General features: G+C 37.6%; 1 protein-coding gene across 1 annotated transcript in view; it reads right to left on the reverse strand.

The window, feature by feature from the left end:
* LOC126413267 (dipeptidase 1-like) overlaps positions 1–23,450 on the reverse strand; it is a 218,110-nt gene that overhangs the window by 186,026 nt on the left and 8,634 nt on the right. The gene's annotated exons all lie outside the window — the stretch shown is intronic.

Consider the following 23,450-nt stretch of genomic DNA (forward strand, 5'->3'; position numbering starts at 1 on the left):
GTACCTGTGTTTTCCCTCCCAACTTCTGCGATGCCCCTTTTTGTATATGTCCATTCCTCTTCAACTGTACTGACTACTGAGCTATTACTTTACTACTGAGCTATTCCTTATAGCTGTATCTATAGCCTTGGAGAACTTCAAGCGTATCTCGTCATTCCTTAGTAACTCCGTATCCAACTTCTTTGCGTATTGATTCTTCCTGACTAATGTCTCAGTCTTCGGCCTACTCTTCATCACTACTATATTGTGATCCGAGTCTATATCTGCTCCTGGGTACGCCTTACAATCCAGTATCTGACTTCGGAATCTCTGTCTATGATGTAATCTAACTGAAATCTTCCCGTATCTCAAAGCCTTTTGCAAGTATACCTCTTCCTCTTGAGGTTCTTGAATAGGGTATTCGCTATTACTAGCTGAAACTTGTTACAGAACTCTATTAGTTTTTCTCTTCTCTGATTCCTTCTCCCAAGCCCATATTCTCTTGTAACCTTTTCTTCTACTTCTTCCCCAACAACTGCAGTCAGTCCCCCATGACTATTAGATTTTCATCCCCATTTACATGCTGTATTACCCTTTCAATATCCTCAAACACTTTCTCTATCTGTTCATCTTCAGTTTGCGGAGGCCTATTGATCAGTTACATGTCTACACAGTGTGTCGCAGTTTCCTTAGGACTGCTTATGTGAAATTCCAAAGTGCAATGCTATCTGAGGGCGAGTTGCGGCATTACGATCCTTGAAGTTTCAACAACAGCCGTGTAGAAGGTCAAAGAGCTAGCATCGCTACAGATGGCGTCCTGGCAACGAATATAACAGTTGGTAGAGCAGCGAGTGAATATTAGGTTTTGTGCTAAGTTTTGGTTTATGGCGGAGAATTCTTTGAAATCATCCCAAATACCGAGAAGCGGGTACCTGGTCTCCCCTCCACGACAATACCCCAGCCCTGATGATCATGGGTGAGTTTTAGGCCAGCAGATAGATCACAGTCTTGGATCACCAGCCGTGTTCGCCGAATTTCGCCCCGCCAACTTCTAGTTCAAAAATGGCTCTGAGCACTATGGGACTTAACTTCTGAGGTCATCAGTCCCCTAGAACTTAGAACTACTTAAACCTAACTAACCTAAGGACATGACACACATCCATGCCTGAAGCAGGATTCGAACGTGAGACCGTAGCGGTCGCGCGGTTCCAGACTGTGGCCCCTAGGACCGCTCGGCCACTCGCAAACTTCTGGTTGATCTTCAAATGGAAGATAGCAATGGAAGGGCACCGTTACGACGGAATTGAGCACGTCCAAGAAAATTGTACTGCAATACTAATTGCTGTTCCAAAGAAGGACTACAGTGAGTTCAAAATGGTTCAAATGGCTCTGAGCACTATGGGACTTAACATCTATGGTCATCAGTCCACTAGAACTTAGAACTACTTAAACCTAACTAACCTAAGGACATCAGACAACACCCAGTCATCACGAGGCAGAGAAAATCCATGACCCCGCCAGGAATCGAACCCGGGAACCCGGCTACAATGAGTATTTCTAAATATTTTTAAAACGATTTCAGCCGTGTTTTCGTTCAGGGAAAGACTGTTTTGAACAAATACACTGATTTTGTGAACATAACTTACGACTTTTATTTTTAATAGCCATATTCGTAATGGAACTGGAACACACTGTGTACTGGCCCGTACCCATCTCCACAACCGTAGATAACCCTGTCATCCATGGTATGTGGAGCTCCGTAACTGCGTTGGGGCCGGTTTTGGAGAACACCTTTTTGCCATGCACGGTGTACTTTAACCACAGCGGCACGGGAACAGTTTATAGACTTAGAAGTTTCGGGAATGCTTTCACCTGTGATCCGAAAACCAATGATAATGCCCTTTTGGACATCAGATAAATCGCTTCATTCCCACGACCGCACTGTTTGCCGCGTATCCCGAACACGCTTTACATACCCCCCCCCCCCCCCCCTGCTAGTGCTGCCACATGCCATCTGTGAGTGGTTACTACAATTTGAGGTGGAACATAGGCGATTGCTCCATTCATGCATGTGATTGGACCGTGTACAAAAACCAAGAGGCAATGCCAAGAATGAAGTGCTCGAATTCGAACAGGTTTAAAACAGGGGCCATACTCTTTGGTCCATGTTGTAGAACCTGTACACCGAAGAAGCACTGATGGAATAAAATGAAAAATTCAGGAATGTTATTGAAATTGAGAGTAAAAGGATACCAGTGATAAGATTTCCTAATGATGCTTCTGTCCCCGGTGTTATGAGGAAGAACCACACGTTCGGTTGACGGGAATGTATAGTCTGCTGTGCACAGAGTATGTATCCAAAGTAAACCAAGGATAGACGAAAGTGACGACGAGTGGCAGCAATGAAGTTGAAGGGAAACTTAAAATCAAAGTTTATTATCACGAAGTGGATGAAATGAAAGAATTCTGTTAACTTGGAAGAAAAATTGGTCATGACAGACGAAGCAAAGAGTATTTAAGAAACTATCACAGGCCAACGGAGATTTCCTACTAGAAATCTACTAGGAAGAAACGTAGTCCTAAGTTTGAGAAGAAGTTTCTGAGAGTGTAGTACGTATGGAGTGCAGCTTTGTATGAAAGCGAACCATGTACTGCCTAGAAACCGTAAAGCGTTTGAGACGTGGTGTTATGTAAAGTTGATGAAGATAAGATGGACTTACAAGAAATGAATGGGTTCTCTGGAAAAATCGGCGGGGAAAGAAAATGTGGAGGGCACTGACAGGAAGGAGGGATAGGATGATAGGATAGACACTTAGTTTCACACAAAACATGTTTTAATATATATGAGTTAAATGAAAGAGTCGGTAAGAATATATCGATAACATTCAACAAACATTACCTTGACAAACTCTGGTTTTTGATCAATACACCCCACGTCACATGCTATCGTCTTATACAGGGGAAAGTATTGTACCCTTATGATGGTGTACCAAGGCATACATGATGCATCCTGGTCGATATATTTGAGCCTAGTGACCGAATTTAGATTCACATAAAAGAAAGCGTATTATAGACCGCCATAAGAAGCTTCACACTTGCTCCATTGCTTTTTTTTGGTGGGGGGGGGGGGGGAGTGGGGGGGGGCGGAGTCACGCAGTGCAATATGTGCTCTCTAATGACATGATTATTACGAACATCAGCGAACTACACCACTGCTCTTTAAATAGTTTTTGTTTTGTATATCATTCACGATGAACCAATTTCAGAATTTTGCCATCATCAGATGCTCTGTAAATACATAAGCGTTGTGCCCTTATTTTAGAATTATTAGTTTCTCCTTAGATGTCCGTTGGAGACGTATATCTGACTTTAGACAGTTTTCATGTATGCTATTTTTCTCTTGACAGTTTGCATGGTAGTGTATCACCGATATTACATGTTACAGAGTTACCACTGTGAGTAAGTGATTTATGGAAATTTAGTTGTTCATTTATTATTTTTATAGATTTGGTTCTAATTATGTTTCTTTTCTGGAATTTGTTTTCGTTTTGGTTGAAGTTTTCATGTTATATTATTTATTTTTCGTAATGATTTGGTTATTGTCTCTGATTTGTGATGTTTTCTTAGAGCTACATCTTTATTGTATACTCTTCGTGTTCTTATCGCTGTTATGGATACGTAGGGTATCTTATTTATTTTTCTTGCATGTAATGTGAATAGAATCTTGCATGTATTTTGTGCTTTAGGTCGGTTTGTTCATTTAGCAAATTTGTGGGGTTGCTGTGTGCATGTGAATATATATCTCTATATCCTCAATTATGTTTATAATTTTTCCCTTTCGCGTAATATTTTTGTAGAGGATCCCTAGTGCTTCGTTTATGGGTTTTACGTCGTATTTTTCTGTTTGTAGGTGTTGAAGAAATGTCGATAGGTTATTTTAATTCCCTCTGGGTGCCCTTTATATCCAATGTTGAAGTATCTACTGGTTTGTCTCATGTAGAATTTGTGGCATGTGTAACACGAAATTTTGTAAACACCGATATTGTTGTATATGGAATTTTCAAGCTGCCTTTGAGGATTTTGTGTTTGAGGCTGTATGTGTTCTGATATGCTAAGGCGATGTCGGTTATGTTGAATAATTTGTTAATTTTGTTTGAGGAATATCCTAGATAAATTCTGGTTACGCATCTTTTTGTTGTCGCGAGACATGGGATTCTGTTTTGTAACCATTTGTAAGCATTTTCTACACATTTATGTTCTGTATAATATATTAAAGCAATTTGGAAGCTACTGTGTATTTTTCAGTTGCCGAATTTCATGATCAGTAAAATTCTATGTGTGTAAAACAGGTTATGTAACTGTGAACTGTTAAGCCATGCTTCGTCGGCCATGCACCATCTTGCACCTTGAAACAGAAAGTTTGATAACATGAAACATGTGATATTGGCAAATGAACTGAATTTCTTACTGTATCAAAAATTCTATCCGTCTAGAAAATGGAAACTTTGAATAGCTTCTACTGCAAAAAGTGTTTGACTCCTAACTAATTTTTAGTAATACTTCTACTTATTCTATTTTCACTAACTGATTGTTAGTGTGTAGTAAATAATTAATATACCATGTAGACTACTAAATTGTTGTGTACATAGTTCTGCGTAGTCAGCGTGTACACAACTTTCTCACTGGAGTGCGCCCCGCTAATCACAACAGCGCAGGCGCAGTGCTCGTCAATCTCCGCACTACGAGATGGCACTGCCATAGAGACGGACCAAATTCTGCTTCCGCCGATCCACGTATTAATATGTAACGCAGCTAAAGAGATTACTGCTAACGTAGTACCTTTTCTCCTCGCAGATCACACTCGTGCAGTGATACATGAATGCGCGAGGTATTGTAATGAGTGTACAGACCTCTGATTAGTCAGTCAGCATTTGTCTGCACCAGTCTGTACCAGTCTGCATTAGTCTGTACCAGTCTAAATTGGTCTGCACCAGTCTACAGTCAAGTTTCAGTCTGCGCCTAATAAGACTACCATACTCCATGAAGATAAATGAAGATAAATGTATAGACACTTTTGTCAAGTATCAGAGATATATGTGAGAATAAGATTAACGTACCAATACCAAAGGAACTTCAGATTGTCAATTGTAAATAGCATCCAGAACCAAGTTAAGTAATTTTTATGCTTGTTATTCTTTTAATAAATGTGTGTCAAAATTAATCAAGTTCTGTTTAAAGTGGGTCACCATCAATCTGCTACTCTAAGCGTGCAAGTGGCATTTCTATCGTCTGACCTAACAGCAGAAGATAAACACGCCACGATAAGACCACGAGACATATTGCTGACACTCGTCTACTTCGTTAGAGCGACCAGTCCAATAATCTGATGGTGTGTGTACTGAAGGTGTTACAGTACTCACACCACATAAATACACTACAGACAGGATTTTCCCGATTGAAACAATCTGAATAGAATATTTTGTTGCTAGTTGCATGATCATGTTGTATCTCGGAACAGGTTTCCACATTTGGAAAAACTTTACTTTTCTGGAGTATTTTTATAATTTCAGGAAAAGACTGAGGCACACATAATGTTAGCGCTATCTTTTATTTTAAATGGAATAAGAAAATGTATTAAATTTCCATCACAGGTCTGGCTAAAGGCGAAAGTGCAAAAAGTTTTCGAAGGGCTAACACTCCCCCTTACTTAAAAATAATTTTCTATTTAATTTTTCACTCGCCTATTTTGTAATACGTTTTAGCCCTTCCATCCACAAGTCAACAAGGTTCAATGACAATAAAGGGTGTTTGGTCTATCTGCGAGCAGCTTTATTCTGCTGCGCTCAAATCCATCACTGCCCACACCAAGCTATCCCAGACATCCATTACATTTGATGTCAACAAGCTACTGAAGGTGAAGATGGACAGCCCATGGAAGACTGCAATAGAACTTTATCAGGGGCCTTCACTGAACAATATGAGTAAGTATCGGCTTTAGAATTTCCTTGACCCTGTTTCGTAGTTTTTCCTGTCCTTTCTTCTTCCTTGTAATTTTGGATATAATGTGTGCCTGTAGTAGCAGTAAGTGAGCGAGATGTCTAAAAAGGTTCCTTTCGGAAAGTTATTCAGCATCTGCTGGTACAGGTATCTTACTTACACGCAGATAACTTAGAAACGCTTTCAGCAATGAATAAACTAAGGGAGAAAAGAAGAGATTGGTTACACGCTGGTGTACCTGTCTTTGATGTCAACACCGCTTAGTTGGTATCCAAACTTTCCGCTAGATCAGTGGAAGATATTGATAATTTGGATACAGCCGCCAAATTGGAAAATCCGAATAATGAACAATTTTAAGAGTAGATAAACTGATATTAAGTGGGTATGCTAGGGAATAAGTAATGTGCCGTGAGTAACTAAGGGCTGCACAGTTGCTCAACGACTTAAGAAAAGGGTTAGTAGAAAGATATAGGATGAAAATACACTCTAAGGAAATAAAGGAAGAAAACGAAAACAATGCGCCACGAAAGAATTATTCGAATGCGACGGAAATTGGTAAATGTTATGTACATGTACAAGCAGACAAATGATTGTAATTTCAGAAGTGCTGAATGATTTGTTCAGGGGAAAGGGCTTCACAAACTGAGGAAGTTAATAACGCGTTGGCATTGATTGATACAGTTGATGGCTGTCCTTGTGAGGGATATAGTGCCCAATTCTGTCCCATTGGTGTGTTAAATCATCAAGATCCCCATATGTTTGGAAGGTATATTCATAACGCTCCCAACGTACTCAGTTGGTGAGAGATCCGGCGACCTTGTTGGTCAACGCAGGCTTTGGCAAGCATGAAGACAAGCAGTAGAAACTCTAGCAGTTTGCGTGCGGACATTATCCATACGTAAACCGAGAATGGGGCGTACAATATCGTCCAAGTACCGCTGTGCTGTAAGGGTGTCATAGATAACAAACGAACGGGTCCGGCCATGAAAAGAAATGGCATCCGAGACCATCATTTCTGTTTGTTGGGCCGTATGAGGAAGGCTGTTACCCCACAACTATCTGGGTAGTCTCCAGACAGGTCTTCGCTGGTCTTCAGGACTCAGTTTGAAGCGTGACTCTACACTGAAGACAATTCTACTCAAGTCAATGAGATTCTAGGCGGAAGATGTGTCTGTAGATGCTGCGGACACCAGTGGGATACCAACGTGAGTGTCACCCACCATATGGCTCGACACCCAGGAGAAGTGATCTGGGGTGCATTTCATTTCATAGCAAGACCCCTTTGGTTGCCATCCTCGGTGCCCTTACAGCACAGTGGTACATCGATGACATTCTACACCCGTCATGGCAAGCCATCCTCAAGTTACATTTTAACAAGATAATGACCGCCTGGTCACGGCGAAAGTTCCCTGCTTGCCTTCGTGCTTGGCAAGCCCTACCTTAGCCAGCATGGTTGCCAGATCCCTCTCCAGCTGCGAACGTTTGGGGCAATACGGGTTGGGGATACAACAATCTCGGTATTCTGACGATCCAGCTCGCCAGTTGTACAAAATGTGACATGATATCCCTCAGATGCACAACCAACAACTCTAACAATCAATGCCAAGCTGAATAACTGCATGCATAAAGGCCAGAGGTGGACTAACACGTTATTGACTTGCTCATTTTGTGAAGATCTTTCTCTTGAATAAATCATCCAATTTTTCTGAAGTTGGAATCTTTTGTATGTATGAACACTTACATCACATCTAACGATTTCCGTCACATTTTTACAATTCCTGTGTTGTTTTCTTCTTTATTTTGTTTTAGGGTTTGCATCAAACACCTGCCGTCAGTAGCTTAATGGAACAGCGCAAAATTTTATAAACAGCAGTAGCAAAATTAGCGTCAGCACACATGAACAGGTCATAATGTCAATAAGGCATAAGATGTGCAGAGAACACTTGATCAGTTTTTTGAGTGGTTTACCACTGGAAACGTCACAGGGTACGCATGGAAGGCCGGAAGTATTTTAATAAAGCAGTACACACGTGGCAGCATTAGTTGAAATTGATGGAGTCAGCAAACTACAGGAAGAACCATGCTAGCCACGCAGTCTAATGCGCTGCCTCCCGAGTGGGAGGGCATACCCGTCCCTGGCACGAATCCACCCGACAGATTTGTGTCGAGGTCCGGTGTGGCGGCCGGACTGCGGATGGTTTTTAGATGGTTTCCCATATACCTCGGCCAGTGCGGTCTAGTTCCCTTTATTCCACCTCAGTTACATTTTGTCGGCGATTGATGTGCAAACACCATTTCCATGTAAGTGTACACCATAAATATGCTACCACGCGAACATTTGGGATTACACTCGTCTGGTATGAGACGTTCCTGAGGGGTGGGGTGGGGTGGGGTCCACTTGGGGCCACACTGCACAATAACCCTGGGTTCCGCGTGGGGCGGTGGTGGCGTAGGTGGACTACTGTGGCCTGTTTTAGGGTTGTGAACCACTGAGGACTACGGTGGGACGAAGTCTCTCCGTCATTTCTAAGTCCCCAGTTTAAAACATACATACATACGGGTAAGAAGGGATATTCAATACAGACGTTGTATGTTTTAAATGTGGTCGTCCAGATCATATTAAGCGTAACTGCAGCAAACAACAATGTCAAGCGTGTAAACGGTCTGGGCACTCACAACAGGTACACACAAACGTGTACAGCAAGAGGTACGTTAGTCGCAGGGTGATCTTCATACTCCTCCGTTAAACGAGTTAGGGGGCTTGATGTGGCAATTGCACATGAGCCCTAATAATGGCTTGCATGGGACACCCCTGGGCGGAATCAGCGTCAGACTTTTTTCCATCTAGTTACCCAGCTACGTGAGAGGAAAACTGTCAAGTTTTTATTAGGTACAGGATCACAGTTATCTGTGGCAAGAAAGGCCCTACTTAATCAGGTATAATACATTCACCACGCTGGAGGCTAAGTGGTGTGGGTGGGATAATGTTCGTTCACTTGATTCTGGTAAGCTGGGATTCCAAGTGCAGGGAAATAGCCCCCATTGTACAAGTTCTCCCAACAGTTGGCAGCAGCTACGATGTCGTATTTGGTTTAGATTTCCTGCTTGCATATCACGTCAAATTTGATTTAAAACTGCACATAAAGAGCTGAATGGAACACAGTTTCATTTCTGTTTCACGAACAGAAAGAGCACATTTTCACAAAGATCGCCCTTCAACTAGAAGCAGCCATCTTAAATTGTGGCCAAGTCCCCACAAAATCCAACATCACATTATCCTAGACGCCTATTGCAATACTTTCCACCAGAAACTGCAAAGTCTCATGATAAAAGGACCCTGACTCCGCGCTGTAAAGACTGACAGTTACAACTAACATAGCAAAAGCTATACCTATAACGACACGGAAACGCCCCACGTGGTCGTTACAACGAAGAGTACATACAACCTTCAACCACGGACTCGACCCAATCCCCCGCTAGCAATAGAGAGTGAATCTTTGAGTATTTCAGGCATTTAAGCTAGCGAAATGTCGAATAAATCTTTAAACAAACTTCGAACGAAGATCTGAAGACGAAAACTAACAGCAAGTGGCTACGAGAGCCGCAAACATTTTCTACTCTGCCTCTATGGGGAAGAGCTCTCACGGGTGTACCAATGTCTTGATCAAATATGGAAGAAGATAGCACGTTTTATGTCCTCCCTATCCACTCTATCACTATGGTGGGATGAAAGAACCACACCAAAGTTCCTGAAATCTAAGCGCCTACTCACCGCCTCTCAGGCAAGTCGTGTCTACAACTGGATCGAGCGAGCCCTCTATTCATGAGTGAATGTGTGCAACACAGAAAGACTTCTCAAGAACTAATGATCAACTTTTTCAAATTTTCTATCGACTCGGTGCCAGCATGCATCGAGACGATTAGGCCAATGTCGATAGCTGCATTCATAGGTCCATGCAGAAGTGAGGCCCTATCAGGTTTGGCTAGCACCTGGGTGGTTAAATGCCCAGGTATGTCGGCTGCTGTTGAGAAGCAGGATGCACTCAGCCCTTGTCAGGCCAGTTGAGGGGCTACTTGACTGAGAAGTGGCGGCTCTGTGAACGAAAGCTGATAACGGCTGGGAGGGCAGTGTGCTGACCGAATACCCTCTTTATACACATCCACTGACACGTATCAGCTGAGGATGCCAACGTAGTCAGCTTTTATTGTTGGGCCTGAAACCCATTGCCAGCACTTACCCTACACCTCTCGGATACCGCCAATGGGGCCTTCGAGTTTGACATCCCTGTCCGACTAATGGACAAACTTTAACAGTATCCCAGGTCATCACTTCATGAAACACTGTGGAGAGATTTGGAAAAGAATCCAGGGCGTTGGTGCAAGGACTGGTGGTCGAGGACTTCACGCCTCCACCCCTCACAATTTCTCTGCCACAAACGCAAGTTGAAAATTGTCTACAGCGTAGCTAGACGGTTACCCATCCAAGTACTGACCACACCCAACGCTACTTAACGATGGTGATCTGAGAGGAACCAGTTTATCTCAGCACCGCCGTTGACACAATAACAATATGGATGTACAGACAGTGGACGTATAAACTGGTGAAGCATTTGACCTCTCTGCTTCTGTTTTCAGAAAGACCAATGCATACAGAAAAGCTTGTGGACATATCATCGAGAACTTTAAGAAACTAAACCTCAGACCAGTTGACATTCTGGTCAGTTTTTATGTTCTTTCTTTGTTTATCAAAGTGTCGCTCAGTGACTCTCTGGAACGTATCAGCTCTGTTTTCCCATAGAACATCACCAAGCTGTCTCGTGCATATCTCACCATAAGCTACTATAATATGTGGAATGACGATTTCTACGAACACCTGGAAGCCGTTGCCAAGGGTAGACAACGCAGTCCAGTGGTACCCAGTTTCTTCATGGAGCATTTCGAAAGTCGGCACTAGGTTTGGCAGCTTGTAAACCATAGATGTACAGGTACGCTGATGGCATCTTCGGTTTTCTTTTTTTAGATATACTGATTACGAGGAACAGTGAGAACCTCGGACACATAAGTTATCGAAAATCGAGAAACATGGATAGATACCTGCACAAACTTTCAAATCATGACCGGAAACAGCATCTGGTATGATTAAAACGGTCATAACACACGTAAAGAATGTGCAAACCCAGCACCTTGGTAGCAAGATCAAACAACTGAATTGCGTTCCAGATAACATTGGGTACTCCACCAGTTTTACAAGAAATGTCACGTAACCTAAGACTCGGTGAAGTGAAACATCGGAAGAGGAAATATTGGGCATGGTGTTATTGCAACACATCCAGAGGGAGAAGGACGGCAACAATATACCACGAAAGCTTGAATAATTTTTAGTACGAGCGGAGTTGAGAACCTGAATTGCCAGAATTTCTTCATACATAACATTATTCTTCTCGGAGCAGGAACACTTGCGGCATACAAATGTGTCTTGAATAATTTCCTCTCCGCAAACGACGTATAGCTACAACAACATTTTATTTTTCAATACCTTGAAATGTTCCAGCATGACCCCCTGTCAATACTTAATAGTGACTGGATTTTCGTCAAGCAAGGTTGTGGGCTATTAATCATTAATTATGGCTCTGAGCACTATGGGACTCAACATCTGAGGTCATCAGTCCCCCAGAACTTAGAACTACATAAACCTAACTAACCTAAGGACATCACACACATCCATTCCCGAGGCAGGATTCGAACCCGCGACCGTAGCAGTCGCGCGGTTCCGGACTGAAGCGCCTAGAACCGCTCGGCCACCGCGGGCGACCAATCATTAATTTTAACTAGATTGCACTCATAATAAAAACTCATAATCGATAAGGGGATTAGGCGTGGCAGCGGCATAAATGTTAGAAAATTACGATACTATAATTTGTTTTCACAAAATGGCGTTTCAACCACTGCTATTAACTTTCGTGGTGATGAACTTTGCCTGCTCCTGAGTTTAACCCAAGGAAGGTGATGGTGTACTGTCTGGCCTAGGAAGCTTCTGACTCGAATCTAATGGCAGGCGTGAATCAGATAATCAATTTGAACATCGATTAATGAAAGCTTTTTGCGGCGGTGTGGGCTAACAGGAAGGTCCAAACTGCAGTTATAATAATGAGACGACCCAAATTTGACACATTGGTCCAAGTGTATTCTGCATTTAAGGTTTATAAGCACACAAGATATTTAGTATTATGCATAGAAATCGGGTGGGGAGAGAGCACTAGCGTTTAATATAAGATTTCACATGTGATCAACCGTAAAATAAAAATTACAAAATGTTATCAAGACCACCACTGTACGGTTGAGACAAGTCAGAGATCAAAAAGGCAGCAGCGAGAAGCAACAAACTGTCGGGTTAGCCACTATTTTGTATTACCAACTCATGAATCCATTCCTGCGAAAGGCTATGTCCATCTTATACGTGTATTCTCAAGAAACTCTTCAGATCTGTTTCGTTATCATCACCTGGCTGGCAAACCGCCAGCTACCTCCCTTCTCTTCTCCTTCAAACCATATCTAACTGTCACAACCATCTTGGTAACAGCCAATAATTACCGTTTGAAAGATATTGCCTTAAAATAAAACTGGCCCGGAATTACTCTTGTACAGAGGAAATTATGACATGTAATTTCCGTGTAGTAACACCGTAAAACGTGTATTAACACGTGTAGTAGCAACCAATGATTCCAAATTCGAATCGAGAATTTGCCGACATGATGTTTACTTACGGAATGGCAAATGGCAACGGGCGGTGGACATCAACGTTGTATCAGGAGACCTGTCCCCGTCGACAACAACAACAGCATTCAATATTTGCAACAGTGTTTCGCCGAGTGTCTGAGAGAGGGCAGTTACATGAAGCAGGAAATCATGAAGCACGTATCCGAAATGTTCAGGCACAAGACTTGGAGGAAAATGTGATTAACACTGTGGAAGGCGAACGCCGTGTCAGTACCAGACAGATGGTCCACCAGTACAGAGTAAGACAGACGACCGTGTGGAGCATTCTCCATGACAGTTGTTACTACCCTTGCCTACTTTTCACATCGGGAGCAGTTTTTTCACTTTCTTCAACAGGCAACAACGATTCTGGGATTTCTGTCATCGATACTGTACTCAGATGAGGCCACCTTTATGTGGAATGGTATCTTCAACTTTCATAAGAGTCATCTGTGGGACAGTATGCAGAAGTCACATGGTGTGGAGACGGCGGATCAACAGCAGAGAAGTGTGGACCGGGATAATTAGCGACCGTATTTTTGGATCAGTCTTCCTTCCACGTCGCCTAACAGGCCGGAACTATTGGGCTTTCTTGCAGATGGCTTTGCCTTCCCTGCTGGAAGAAGTGCCATTGATATTGGCAGGGTTATGTGGCTGCTACGTGACGGTGCTATAGTGGTCCAGCCCACTTCGCCGGACGCATTTCAGTCGTATCTTCCCTGGTAGTGTCTGTAACCATGTGTGACTGAATAAATGGTCTCTTGAATGAAAATATAAGTTCATTAGACCTTTTTTGTTCTTGATGAAAATGATCAGTATGCTTTACAATCATCCCATCAGCCAAATTAAAATTTTTATTTATTACTTCAAATGGAATAATTTTAGTAACATCATTAGCAACAGTCTTTTCTTTAGCTTTGAAAATTTGGTTACTAAGTCCAAGCACACTTCCAGAACTATATTTTATATCCATATATAAGTTAACCTCAGTCTCAGTGACGACTATATTTAAAATTTCATCTGCTTTAATGTGAATATTAGGCTTTTTCGAATGAAAAACTTTTTCAAACCATAGTGACCAGTTGGAATTTCTAATGTTTCTTCATCACAATATAATTTAATATATTTCAATGTAATATTTGGAGTTAAAAAAGTTGAATGAGAACCAACCAGTGCAACATTACTAAGGCTTTCTCATACAGGTACAGTCACTCTTCTTTTGAGAATAGATGACATGTCACACTGTTGAAATAATCTGCTCATTTACTAACAAAAACTTATTTAATTAAATTAATACTGATTGGGAACCATAAATAAGAATTCCTGAAAAGAATTCAAATAGTAAACATGGTAAACTTTTACCAAATTCTATTCAATGTGCAATCATAGGACCAAGTGGTTGTGGAAACACAACATTAATGATCAATAATTATATTCTAGTATCTGGATGGTTGAATTTGAATAAAATTAATCAATTGTACATTTATTCTAAAAGTTTAGATCAACCGAAATATCGAGAATTTATAGTAAATATGTGAAAAATTTTAAGATAAGTGCAACAAAAAATTCTACTTTTATTGAAAATAAGTATGAAATTATTCCTTTAGGTCTATGTCAAGAAAATTCAGTAGTGGTATTTGATGACTTCATTCTTGAAAATCAAGACATAGTTAGAGAATATTTTACCAGAGGAAGACATGAAGGACTATATTGTTTTATTTAGCTAAGAAATATTCAAACATACTGAAACAATTAGTCAGATAAATCAGATTTATCATGAGTTAGTTGGTGGCGATTTAAAGTTTGATGATCTTAAAGTAATGTACAGTAAATGATGGAATGATCAATTTGGATATACATGACTAGAAAAGTGAATGAACGTAAGTTCAGAAATGAAATACATTTCATAACAACATAAATGTTAAACATAAACATAAACGTTAAATATAAACATTAAAAATGTTTCATTTATGTTTCTTCATCTCCATTAAATGTTCACGAAATATGGCGAAGAAGTTGTGAAAAAAGCTAGGCGAAATAGGAGAATAAAATAACAGTTAAAATAAGAGTTAAAAAAATGAAAGAAACAACGAAGAACAGAGTATGAAAAGTATAGAAAAAGAAGATTAACTGATTATCGAGGCAGTTGAAAGAGCTATACAAGGTATTGACAGATTAGGTGAAAATGTTTAGAAAGCTATTGAAGAAAACAGAGAACATGAGAAGCAAATGGTTCCTTGAAGCCTCCTGGTAGATTAAAATTGTGTGCTGGGCCGAGACTCAAACTCAGGAACTTTGCCTTTTGCGAGCAAGTGCTCTACCAACTGAGCTACCCAAGTACGACTCACGCCCAATCCTCACAGATTTACTTCTGCCAGTACCTTGTCTCCTACCTGTCGTGTCCGAGTCTTGGCCCGGCACACAGTTTTAATTTGTCAGGAAGTTTCATATCAGTGCACACTCTGCTGCAGAGTAAAAATCTCATTCTGGAAATGGTTCCTTCTTCTCATTATCAGTTATAAGAATTTAACGACATACCACGAATTAAAGAATATGAGAGTCCACATAGTGACTATACTTTAATTGAATCAGAAATAGAGGATTCATTAATGAAGTATGGAGAAGAGAGAGAGGAAAAAGGATAAAAATGTTGCAAAAATAAATGTAAGTAAAAGAATCTAAAGAAAACATTAATCATAGTGAAGATAGAGTTTTTGGATTAAGACCTGTTGGTTCATTTAAATTCATTGGCAAATTACCAGTAAAATTTGATGGAGATAAATTAACTACTGGCGATGGGACAAATGAAGGTACAGATAGATAATGAATCTTTTAACTAAAAGACAGATAACTATGGAAGACACGAATACATTATTTACAGGTTCTGATTTATCAAATTATGCAGATATATTATACAATTCAGGCACATCATATTCTGATAATAATTCAAATAAAATAAAAACCAGTAGATGAAATAAATACAATATTTGATAAAGAAAATTTTTCATGACTTTTTCCAGCACTGAGACAAAAACATTCAGATGATTCATTACAAAATGAAGAAGAAAGGGTTGATAAGAGCTTGGTAAAAAATATCCAGAAAAACCAATCGAATACATCTGGATGAATTATGTCTGTCAGTTAATTGAGATATTAGCTGTAATTCATGGAGAAGAATGAGCTGGAAATGAGAATTATCATAATGAAAAAGTGGGAATAATGCAAATGTCGTCAAATAAATTTAGTATTTTCGTTGTCAGCAATCCAACAGGAATTCCATACTTGATCAGAATTTTGAATAATGTTCCTCATACATTTTGGAAAAGTGAAAAACACGGTAGAGGATTAGCCAATTTGGTACCAATGCCATAAATGCATGTACCAGGATACAGATTTTGTGCACCTTTCACTAAGCTAGAAGAAAGATCAGCACATAGAGACTGAGGAATTAATCCATTAGATGAAGCTTGCAAACAACATGACATTACCTATCACCATCACAAAGGTTTAGGAATAACACATGAAGCTGATAAAGAACTTCAGTTAGCTGCAAAAGAAAGAATGCATGCAACTGTTGTAACATTAGGAGAAAAAGTTGCAGTCACTGCAGTTACAGTCATTATTTATGGAAAGAGAAAATTAGGTATGTGCTTAGGTGTCAGTGACAATGGTTGGGGAGTGTGAAAAATATTAATAACTTTTCAATCAATCATATTCTGCTACCTAGTGGCAAGACTAAACAAAAATCAATTAAACTTAAATTGAATAAAGATAAATTAAATAGTATTGAACAATTTTTAACTGATGAACGAAAAATAAAAGTAGAGAAAACCTGATGGTAATTTACTCATTAAATTAGATATTCCTATTCTGAAAAAATTATTGAATATCTAACAAAAAAGAAGATGATCAGTTAATACAACATGAAGGTGGATTTCTTCCATTACTATTAGCTGCATTACCATATCCAGCAACTATTGGTTCACTTGCTGGTGGATCTGCAGCAATTGCAAATGCAGTAATAAACAAGAAAAAAACTGAAGCGGAATTAGCAGAACACAAAAGACATAATGAAGCAATGTAAAAGAAATGTGAAGGATCTAGAAAAAAATTTCAAGAAAGGAAACAATTAAAAATCACACTTTCGTGGCGTTTTTCTTTTCGATTGATGGATTACCAAGTCACCCTAGAGAATACGAATCTGATATAGTTAATTTACATACATCTGATCACAATGGATTTGTTATTATAAGAATAAAGGTATAAAATTTGTTTTTGATTCATTTGGTGGTAATATACCAATTAAACTAGCTAATTGTTTGGGAAAAATATCTGTAGTACAATGCTGTGAGAATACAAAATTTTGATGAAATAATATGTGGGCATTTACATCTATTTGCGTTAAAATCGCTTTCAGATAATTACAAGTTTCATGAATTTTTGACTCTATTAAATGGACAATTTTGGAAATAAACTCATAAAAGGATTTTCAGTCATCAGAGCCAAAAATTGATAACATATTAATTTCAAAATTTGAATCAAAAGTCCAAGATTTTACATCATTAATAGATCCAAAAATAAATAACCTAATCAAACAATTTCTTAAAGAATTTAATGCAATTTTTAAAGTAACTAGAGGTTATATTATCTTTAAAGATATAAGAATGAATTATCAAATGTTGTCATAAAACCTGAATATACCGGTCTATCAAATTCGTTTACCAAAAAAGAAGGAGAAAAGCTTTTTCAGATTATTTCTCAAAAACAGAAATAACTTCATACTTACACATGAGTTAAGTAAACTTGAAGATAAATTAAATGATAAACAAATAACTGAATTTACTTTTATGTCTGGAGGGTAACAAAAAACACACAATTTCGACAATAAGTTAATTTTTTAAACAATTGTTGTTATTGTTCGAAATATAAATCAAGAATTAACTTTTAATCATTATAATATTACAGTAAGTGTATATGAGAATCTTTATGAAATAACTCTTATTAATCAGTCAATAATTGTAAGCAAATCAAGTTTTGTGACTGTAAGGATGAAAGATCCAGTTAAAACTGTTCCAGTTGATGTAAAGTTAATTACATTTGGTGAAGTAATTTAAATCTTATTAAATTTTTATTATATTTAAATGGGTAATCATAATAACACCTACTGTTAGATGTGTAAAAAAACTTACTGAGTGTCATAACCCTCACAAACTCACCACTAAAAACGGAAGACAAAGAACTGAAGGTCTTTGTACAGAATGTAAGATTAAAAAGAGTAGATTCGCAAAAAAATCAATGGGTGAGCAAATCTCTCATCCTTAGTATTCATGAAGAAATCATTAATAAAACGGTGAGAAAACATTTTAAATGGAGAACCGTAATTTCTCGTGGTGTTGATGATCTATGGCAATCCAGTCTAGTCGAAATGGATTACAGCAAATTGAAAGGAATTTCTAAGATACATCGAGGATATATTTATATATGACAGTTACCACAGTTAAAAATAAAATTGGGAAGAACATAGCTGAGGCTTTTGAAAAAACACTTCGCTAGAAAGCCAAAGAATATACAATTAGATAATGACAAAGAATTCTACAATAAAGAACTTACAGAACTGATGAAGAAATATAACATAACCAAAAGTCAACTTTTAGTGAATTAAAAGCATCTGTTGTTGAAAGATTTAACAGAAAACTCAAAGAGGAGATGTGGAAAAGATTTGCTCTCCAAGGAAATTATAAGTGGGTTGAGCTGGTTAAAAATTTAGTTGATGAACACAATAGCACAAAACATTCAACTTTAAGTATGAAACCAATAGAAGTTAATGAGAAAAATTTAAGACTCATCTGGGAGGTGGATCTAGATTCCCATAAATTTAAAAAAGGAGATAAGGATCAGTAAACGTAAAGGACTTTTTGAAAAAGGATACACAGCCCACTGGTCAACAGAAATTTTTGAAACTGAAGATGTTATTCATTTTAATCCAGTCACATACAAATTGAAAGATATCGAAGGAAATTTTTATGACCAAGAGCTGCAGAAAACAAAATATCCAGATGTATATCTAGTTGAAAGAGTTTTGAGAAAGAAAGGAGAAAAGTGTATGTTAAATGGTTAGGATTTGATAATTCGCACAATTGTTAAATTGATAAAAACAAAGTAATTATTTAATACTCAGTTTTAATATTCATTATTTCTCTTATAAGAATATCTTAATTTAAACTTGTATCAAAATGATTTCCTTGAGAAATTATTTGTAAACTTTCTTTCGTTAAATTATGTAAATTTATTGAGTTGGGATTTCTGATTCTCAAAGTTATTTCCATTTCCGGATAATCTGCTCGAAATTCATTCAATATAGAATTTGCAGGACAATTTTAAGTTCTTATTACATAATATGGAAATTCCCCAATAGTATTTTTCTTGATTAAAATAAATTCAATATGTTTATCTCGATTGATGGTTGGAGGAGTGACATGATTGACTATAGTTTCATTTTTCTCTTCAATTATATCTCTGGCAACATTTAACACATTTCTCATATTTTCAAATTTATTTTCTAAACGATTAATTTTATTTTGTAGTTTATATTGACCATATTTTTTAATTGATGGTAAAACTTCATGAGTAACCCAATGTTTAAATTTTTTGCTTCTTCTTTTCTAGAAGATAAAGTAAGAGACTAAAGACCAGATTCATTATTGAATATTGTATTTGGTTGCAAATTTAAAGGTGTGCTATTGAATAGCACCGTTTGATTTAATAAATTTTCTAAACAAATACGATCATCTTCATCAACATTTAGTCTGATAGTTGTTTGTGGATTATCACATTCTAAAACTTCAGCAACATCTTTTGCCTTAAACTATGGAATATTATTTTCATTAATAATCACAGATGCTTGCTTACTGTCGTATGCAAGCTTGTTTTTAATGAGGTCTACAACTGACTGCATTTATACAGAACAAAAAATATATTAGATAAGTTAAAATTCTATTGTGGGCACATTCAAAATATCCTCATATATATGTTTTCTCTTCTCCTTTATTTAATCAACAATATCGTTGGTTTGGCCACATAATTTCTCAACAAAGTAAGACATACAGTTGAAGTGTACATTGTATATTTCTTTTCTTTTGTCTACTCTGTGTACAACAAAATAAGTGTTAATCATATTCTCTACTAATTTGTAATCAGTACATTTGTATTTTCTGACTCAAATATTTTGTCGACTTTAGGTCTTCCGCTATTATAACTGGATAATTTTCCTGAAAGACGATTTTCAGATAATATGCCAGTAACTTTGAAATAGTTTTTCTTGGCATATTGCTTAGAAGTGGCAATGTAAATAATCTGATCTTTATTCGTCTCTGCTACATCAGGTACATTACATCTTTTAAGTGAAGGCATTCTTTTTCCTTTTCTTTTAATTCTTGATCTTTTGCGTGTATTTCTATTGCTAGCTGTTCAATAAGTTTTTGAGGCTGAATGGTACCATTTTCTTTTGTATAGTAAACATAATCAATAAGTATTCCTTGAAGAGGAATATAATAATCTTTAATTTCGTTAGTAACCTTTCTTCTTAAACTCATTACAAACTTCTTAAAATTTCTTACAGATGGGAATGTCCAAGTCTTTTGATCTAAGTTATAAGGTTTTAATTGTTTAATTTCATTTTGAATATACAGAGTGTACATAAAGTGTGAAAACGCTTTCAGTTATTTATTTCACTAGAACCAAGCACTGTACAGATAACACACATATGTCTTTTGAAGAGATACCCTGGAAGTTTTTCTTCATATATACTGCCTTGGCATAGTTTGGCAATTTGCCGATAGTCTGTGCTAGTCGTAAACATGTTGAGTTCAGGTGTGGAGCAAGCCATGCTACAGAAGCGGACAGCTGTTTCATGAAATAGCCTCCCTGTTCATCAGATCTGAGTCTGTGTGACTCTTTTGTGTGGGAACATATTAAAGATCCAGTGTATGTACCACCTCGACCATGTGATGTAGCAGAGCTTTTGGAGAGAAAATGGGAAGTGACTGCCACAGTCGATGATGCCATGCTGGGAGCAGTATGTCAAGAATTCTATTACTGTATTAGTATCTGCCAGGTCACTCATGGTTCCCATATAGAATATTTGTAAAATAAACTTTCAGAGTTTCTCTTCAAAATGCAATATGTATGACATCTCCACAATGCCTAGTCCTTGTGCAATAGATAACTGAAAGTTATCATATTTGATTTCTTGGTGTTCAAAATTTTAATTATTTATAGATTTCATGAAATCTCCTTCTACACTTTACATGTTTTCATGGTTGACGATCGTCGACTCTATAATTCCATACTTAATAAAACACAAAATTTCGTTTATGATTAACACATTTTTCTCTTCAAATAATGGGACCCAAATATCTTTAAACCAGTTACCTGAATTTAATTGATAATTTTTACTGATAATAAATTCAAACATATTTGTGATAGATGATTCAGCGCCAGTGGTGGTATATTAGCTGGTGATGCCGAAGGAATTGTCCTCATTTATGTAGAATAAAATATTAATAATCTTTTAAATTTTTGATATTATAAATATGATTAATGTATGGAATGAATTTAAATTTGAGATTTTTGTCGATGCTAATAATAAACCAAGAGAGAGACAAGTTAAATTTAATATTTCCAATGAATATTTTAAACCATCTTTAGCTATAAATCATTTGAGAATGATGATGATGATGATTGGTTTGTAGGTCACTCAACTGCACGGTTGTCAGTGTCTGTACAAATTCCCAATTTTTGCTCAGTCCAAGTTCTCCACTTTCATGAATGATGATGAAATGATGAGGACAACACAAACACTCAGTCATCTCGAGGCAGGTGAAAATCGTTGACCCTGCTGGATATTGAACAGGGACCCTGTGCTCGGGAAGCGAGAACACAACAGCAAGACCACAAGCAGCGGATGTCGTTTGAGAAGATGGACCTATGATGTAAAAATACGTGATATAGAAATATGGGGGGAAATAGAAAACTCAGATTCTCTCTTGTTTATGTCTGTAAAAGTAATAGCAAATCATAATTTACCTATAAATAATTTACGAAAGAAATTATAAAATCACGTTAAAGCATACTCATTATTTTTAAAAGTTTTTCACTCTGTATCCAAAAATTTGACAATAGAGAATTCCACAAAAGGCAACTGACCAATTTATTCTATTTGTATGAGGAATGTAGTATGAATTTTTTCTTTACATTAGAAGATATAGATAAATTATTTAATTTTTAATATCCATAAGTCACTGTATCATAATTTTCTAGTACCACTCTTCTATTGTATTGAAATGAGAATTATTTCTTAACCTGTTTGTTGATTAAATTTTTAATACACAATGTCTAGTTACCTGATTGTACTCAAACTGTATCCTTTCTCTCACTTCACTCTCTATAAGCCTTATCATAGATTCACCATTCGACTTTTGGATATTCTGGGATTTTATTGTGAATCCCTTTACTTTCACCAGAGAGCTTTAATCGTTTTTCTCATAATAATAATTCTTTGGTCCAGTTGAAGTCCAATTTGTAATCCATTTATTATCTCCTAACTCCTCTGTCTATTAGCCCAACATACAGCCTTTCTCTAAATTGACTTTCCCATTAGCAGTATATAGTACAAAATCACTGTCAAAATATACAACATTTCTTCCTAGTTTATTTAACCTATCACACAATCTAAGTCTCTCATTTGACGTAGTGAATGGAGGTATGAAGATGTTTCTAGCTGCATTGGTTTCCACATAATAATCATTGAAATTGTACCTCATCTGTACTATGTGCTCTGTAATAATATTTACATCCAAATTATCTCGTTAATCACCAGTAGTATCTCATAAAATTGCTGTAAATCTGTCACATACTCAGTTTTGCTCATATTTTGTCTTTGCCCAAATTTTCACCGTAAGGAGTTAATACATATGTTAGCAACAGCTCGTTTTCCAGGATTTTCCTTCATTCTGTCAGGATCTAAGTCCATGTCCAAACGGAGCGAGATGGCGCAGTGTTTAGCACACTGTACTCTCATTTGGGAGGATGATGGTTCAATCCCACATCCGATCATCTTGATTTAGGTTTTCAATGATATCCCTAAATCGCTCCAGGCAAATGCCAGGATGCTTCCTTTGAAAGGGCATGGCGGACTTCCTTCCCCATCCTTCCCTAATCCGATGAGACTGATTACCTCGATGTCTGGTCTACCAAACAACCCAACCCAACAGTCAGTGTCCATTTTCTCTTTAATTATTTTGATATGCTCTTCATCACGTTCAAAATAACGTGCAGCGGTTTAGAGCTTTATTTTCAGAAAGTCTTTCACATGATTTTTAAACAACTTGTTATTTTTATCTCTAAAATCCCATACTTCATAGATATCTAAAACCTTATATCTTTACTTCATCTGTTACCCAATCTCCAATAAAACTTCTTTCTTTATCATGACTGCACTTTCTTATTTTTTCTTCCACACATTTGAGACACAAAGGAAACAGCAGTTTTTCATTTTTATCGGTTTGGATACATACACGCAAAACAGGGTGAAACAATGCTCTTCAGATGTCAAACAAATCTTTTTGCATCCTTCACATCTGTAAGCTGTATCACAAACTTCTTGATGATTTTTTAAGTGTTCTTCATTTTAACAGTATCTCTTGCGTTTTTTACAATGA

The sequence above is a fragment of the Schistocerca serialis genome, chromosome 7 (genome assembly GCF_023864345.2).
Source record: "Schistocerca serialis cubense isolate TAMUIC-IGC-003099 chromosome 7, iqSchSeri2.2, whole genome shotgun sequence".
In the NCBI taxonomy this organism is placed as follows: Eukaryota; Metazoa; Arthropoda; class Insecta; order Orthoptera; family Acrididae; genus Schistocerca; species Schistocerca serialis.